Genomic DNA, 5744 nt, shown 5'->3' on the forward strand with positions numbered 1-5744 from the left:
AGGTCTTTAGGTTTTTTTGGACTGGGGCTTTAGGGTTTTTAGGGTTCGGATTTTAAGAATTTTTAGGGTTGTAAGGGTTTTTAGGGTTACATTTTTAATGTTTTTAGGGTTGGGGGCTTTAGGCTTTTTAGGGTAGTAAGGCTTTTTAAGGTTTTACAGTTGGGGCTTTAGGGCTTTCAGGGTTAGGGTTGTAAGGCTTTTTAGGTTTAGGGTTTTAGGGTTAGGGCTTTAGGGTTTGTAGTGTTGGGGCTTTAGGATCTTAGGGTTAGGATTTTAATGTTTTTAGGGTTGCGGCTTTCGGGTTTTTAGGGTTAGGGTTGTAAGCGTTTATAGGGCTCTGAAGGCCTTTATGGTTAGAGCGGTGAGGGCTTTTTACGGTTAAGGCTTTAGGGGTTTTAGTGTTAGGGCTTTGGTTTTTTACTGTTAGGGTTTTTTTGGGTTTTTAGGGTTGGGGCTTTTTAGGGTTTTAGAGTTTGGGCTTTTTGTTTTTTTAGGGTTAGGGTTGTATGGGTTTTTAGGGTTAGGGCTTTTATTTTTTGTAGGGGTAGGTTTTTTTAACGTTCTTAGGGTTGGGGTTTTAGGTTTTTTAGGGTTGTAAGTCTTTTTAAGGTTTTTAGGGTTGGGCCTTTAGGGCTTTTAGGGTTAGGGTTGTAAGGCTTTTTAGGTTTAGGGTTTTGGGGTTTTTAGGTCTGTGAGGTCTTGCAGGTTAGGGATGTGAGGGTTTTTTAGGGTTAGTGTTTTGGAGTTTTTAGGGTTGTTTTTTTTTTAGGTTTTTAGGATCGGGGCTTTTTAGGGTTTTAAGATTTTTAGGATTTTCAGAGTTTTTAGGGTTGGGTTTTTAGGGTTAGGTTTTTAAATGTTTTTAGGGTTGGGGCTTTAGGCTTTTTAGGTTTCTAAGGATTTTTTAGGTTTTTAGGGTTGGGGCTTTAGGCTTTTTAGGGTTGTAAGGCTTTTAGGGTTAGGGTTGCAAGGGTTTTTAGGGTTAGGGGTTTAGGTTTTAGGATTACAACCCTAGCCCTAAGAACTGCTTCCCCCCTCAGTACCTTGCAGCCCTGTATGCCACAAAGCAAATACACAGAGTAACATTGTCACCCTATCCATAAATATGCTATAACAATTACTCACCTGCATGCTGAGCTGCATGCAATAAAGGCACCTACTACTATATGGATTGGTTTACTCTAACGGATCCCACTAGTTGTTACCTCCAAAAGAAGCACGTTACAGTGTATACTTGGAAACACACCATAGACTCTAACCCACCTAAATAACCCTGCTACTTACTGAAGGAAAAACAAAGCACTTACCCCAAAGAGCTGCCCAGGCAGAATGAGCTCTCTGAAGGCATGCCTGGAGTTCATATACCATTTGGTGCCGCTCAGCACCCAAACCCAATCACCTGGGAAAGGGGAGGGGCAAAGCACAAGAAAATAGAAAGAAAACAGGACAAGCAGCAGCTAGGCTGCTTTTTTTTTTTTTTTTTTTCCCCCTCATTTCTTTTGTTTTGGTTTGGTTTTGTTTTTTCCCTGCTTGGCTCAACAGCATACAGAGTGCAGACAAGAGAACTGGGCTGTTTCGAGAAGCAACAATCCCCAGGCTTTTGCTTCACCTTTGAATATTCAAAGGACAATATGAGCAAGCAATTAACTGAAACTTTTTCAACTGGAATTAGCTCAAACCTTTCTTTTACATAGGAAGAAAAATCTAGGAGCGTAACAGATTTCATAACAAAATAACAAATCAATGTAATAATGTCACTTGTAGGAAATAAAAAGAAAGAAAAAAGAAAAACGCATATGCGCAGCACCATTCAGCCTGCAGTAGCCACTTTTCACAAGCGGGTGCCGTCCCTAGAATGGCAGGCATGGCTTCCCAAACCGTTTTCCCAGAAAAAGCACAAATGGGAAGAGCAGAAATTTGCACCCCATGCCGTCTTGGGGAGGAAGTAACTGCCTTGAGCAACGTGCTTTTTTTGGCTGGGAAGCTGAGCAGAGGCAAGCAGAAACACTACATTTTTTACCAGGACAAATAAGGCAGGGAGATGATAATAACTAACCCAACGTGGCCAACGGAAAGCTCAGAGCCCAAAGACCACAACTCTCAGCTTGCTGCGGGACCAGGTTCTCATGGCAGCTTGACACTGCAGACACTGCAGAGCCAGCCCCGGGCTTCCCGACCTGCAGCCCAGTGCCCACAGAACCGTGCCTGCCAGCACCTGAAATCCCTGCCTGGGCTTTTCCTGCCCTGGCTGCAAATCCCACGGGACCCAGCCTCCCTGAATCCCTCCCCTGACCTGGGGGTCCTGCCAGGAACTCCCAGCCCCCCCCCCCAACCACTTGTGTCTCCACAAGCAGACCTGGCCACACAGAGCAGCCCCTCCCTCCCCCCCCCCCCAGCCCAAGGAGCAAAGACAGCACAGGGCTAAACCCCCTGTACCACGATAGGCAGCCACCCCACCACCCGGCAGGGCTGCCCCCACCCTCCGATGGGCCATCCACATCCAGCAGCCAACTGACATGGGAACAACCTGCCCCCAGCCCCTGCCCCCTCCACACCCACCCTGCTACAGAACCTGCACCCGCACACATCATGACAGCCACTTCCCGGCACCGCAACCACCGAAACGGGCGCAGGTCAGAAAGCAAACTTTATTAAACTGCTCTACAGGACTCCCAGGAGGGGGGCTGCGGTGGGGTTCCCTGCCCAGTAGTTCTCCCCTTCCCCTGGCGGGCAAGGCATCGAGTGGCGTCCATCTGTCCATCCCGAGGTGGGGAACGGATGCTGGAAGCAGGCTTCTCACTATCGCTTTTGGTAGTTGTGGAGTAACTGCCTGAAGTAACTAGGCAAATTAAACTAATATTCACCTTTTAAAGAAAACGTACAGCAATGAAGAAGCTTTTAGGGTGGAGGATAGCTGTGCTACCTAAGCATTCCCTAGGACTCCAGCCTTAGATGATATTGCACAAGGGGAAGCTGGTGTGCTGACTCTAAAGAAGAGGATGGAGCATAGAGCGCAGTGGAAACACCGTGGCTAGGCTCTGCAACCACACAGGGACCCTATGAAGAGGCTCGGCCAATATAAATCAGTTGGACCAGGTAAAAACACTTTGGGAACCAAAATACAGCCCTAAATGTCCTCTAGGACTTTCTGTGCACCCACAGCAGTTCCTGTGTAAAAAGGTAGTTTGTCTTGATCTTTACGTATGGCAAAGGCATGGGCTGAGTTAATGACAACAAAAACCTGCTTATTAGAAGCTGCTTCTCAATGTTTCATGCAACTCCATACATATTAGCTAATGTAGGCTAGAAGTTCAAGGATTCACAATACTTCATCATATATCACTTATGTGAATTTCATTTATATACATATCTGCTGCACCGACTTAAAACCCATCCCCACACTCACCAAGGCACAACCCCAACCCAAATACAGACACAACATTTCAGCGCCAACACAGCTTTGGGACCTGCTGGAAAGCAGGCTTCATCCTCAGTGAGGCGTCCTCAGCCCACACGAGACACGGCTTCAGGCACCTCTTCACCTACGGAGGAAGACTGCCATCAGGAACTGCCACACCAGGCAACCTTTTTTCTCTACACCTTTCTCAGGAACAACACAGCATTCAAGTGACCTGCTTTGCTCCAATTCTAAAGACTGATGTTACAACCCATCTTGCCTGTGGCACCTGATAATCAGAACAGAGCAACCGCAGTGCTTGGAAGGCATAACTGCACGTGCCGCTCCTTGCCGCTCTCCGGTCTTATCTCAAATCATCAGCCACTTCTGTGGAGAGCCTGCCATGGCACCTGCAAAGCAAGGCAAAGACCTTTCATAGTCACCTCATACTCCTTAGCCATTTCACTCCAACCAAGCTCATGACCAGCCCCCTTCTTACACAGCTCTTCAGAATGCAGTTTGCTCCTTTGAGTCTGTGCGAGACACCTGTGAAAGAAAAAGAAAAGCATAGGGCAAGGCAGAATGCAAAGCCACAGCACAGCTACGACAGTTACTCTCATCTGCTGCCTTACCTCTGCCCGCTCACCTGCCCGAGGCAGATGCTTCCATCTGCCCTCTTAAGCCAGCTACAACACCTCGAGAAGAGAAAGAGGGGACACTCAAAATGACACTGAGAACCACAACTCAAAAGTAACTGCTTTATCACTCACCTTACCAGAGACTGCTCTGGCTGTGATGACGTCCTAGGTTGCAGGCTGCCTTTCAGCTTCAACACACCAAAACATAGTCAGAAGATAACCATTCAGCTGCTAGCATTAGCACCCATCCCTCAACAACACAAGGGACCCCATTTTTTATTTTCACCGTTTCGGAACAGCAGACAACTTCCCTCAGCACCTCACAAGTAGACCAAGCCAGTCACCGAGCTGCCAAATGAAGGCTTGACAGTTCCAGAAGGCGCTCTTTCCTTGGACCGGTTCCTCCTAAGGTTTATCTAAGTCAGGAGAAAAAACAAACAACAAAAAAGAGCACTCCACATCTGCGAGCTTACCCCTCCTCTAGCACTATTCAAGCACTATGCGAACAGTTGCTCGCAAGCAACTCAAGCCTCCCCCTCCGCCTCTGCCAAACACTATGGAGATGACTCTGTGCCAGCTGCCCTTCACTACGAGCCCAGCGGCCGACTGGATGTCTTTGCCAAAACAGTCCAGACAATGTATTACTACACCAACGGATTGCCAGATTAGCTACCATCACTAACTGCCAGGCAGGACAGCTCCAGGCCAAACAAACACACAGGCACGCTACAAACGTTACAAACAAAAAACAGAACACAAGCACCCCCCCCCCCCCCCCCCCCCCCAAAAAAAAAGAGACTCCCAGAGGGAAGCCCTGCAGCAACAGCAAGTCAGAACAGGTGCTCTGCAGCAGACCCAAGGAGAGACTCAAATGCCACAACTCGCCACTGGAAGCAACTGCCAGACCTGGGATGATGGAGGCATAAATAGCCTGCCTTTAAGACAAGAGACTGGAACAATGGGCACTGCAAACCCCATCAGAAAAATGCTTCGGAAATGAATTCCCAAGCAAGAGCTCCTGATGAAGCCGACATGACTTCCGCAACAGCGAGGATGGAAACAGATGCAATCTCAAACAGAATATGATGCACAAGACCTGAAACGCATCTGCACTTTAGGCTGCGACTACAAGTCAAGAAGTGCTCAGATCAGCCCTACGATGATAAAACGAGCATTTAGGACCTTAGGTGTGGCTACCAAGTTGCCCATCTAATCTGTCCAGCGGAACAAGGCAATGAGGAGATCAAGACAAGATGAATATCAAGACACGATGAGCACGTAACATATGATGATCTGATGAGGAAACATTTGATACAAAAAAAAATACACAGAAGTAGTGAGCTCTTTAAGCTCCCACTGCAAGACAAGAGGGGCTCAGCTTCCAATTGAGCATCAGCATTATTCCGATGAGGACAAGTGTTCAATACCCTCAGGATGGCTGCCTGACGAGCTGCCAGGGCCTGACGAGCACCAAGAGCAACAGCACAGCACAGACAACACAGAACACAAAAAACAGACAATTAGCTGGGACTGTCCTGCCTGGCACGTGCTCACGCCGTACCTGACAGGACCCCCCACATATAATCTCACTTCCTGACCATGATCAATTCTGAAAGGCCCCACCCGCTGCAATGACTTAAAAGCACAGACCCTCGCCCTATGTGTCCATTCACAACCCCAGCTCAAACATAGCACTTGCCCCCCAACTT

General features: G+C 47.8%; 1 long non-coding RNA gene across 2 annotated transcripts; it reads right to left on the reverse strand.

Moving 5' to 3' along the window:
* Positions 1-2634: 2634 nt before the first annotated feature.
* On the reverse strand, positions 2635-4789 carry LOC118159563. Of its 2 annotated transcripts, none has more exons than XR_004747164.1 (6): positions 4322-4789; positions 4168-4216; positions 4030-4092; positions 3897-3943; positions 3687-3807; positions 2635-3542 (listed from the first exon to the last, which is right to left on the reverse strand). It is a non-coding gene; the product is annotated as an uncharacterized LOC118159563 (long non-coding RNA). The 2 variants fall into 2 exon arrangements; XR_004747163.1 differs by having other exon boundaries at positions 4168-4223.
* Between the last annotated feature and the right edge of the window lie 955 nt (positions 4790-5744).

Source organism: Oxyura jamaicensis, unplaced genomic scaffold (assembly GCF_011077185.1).
Source record: "Oxyura jamaicensis isolate SHBP4307 breed ruddy duck unplaced genomic scaffold, BPBGC_Ojam_1.0 oxyUn_random_OJ71031, whole genome shotgun sequence".
NCBI classification, from domain to species: Eukaryota; Metazoa; Chordata; class Aves; order Anseriformes; family Anatidae; genus Oxyura; species Oxyura jamaicensis.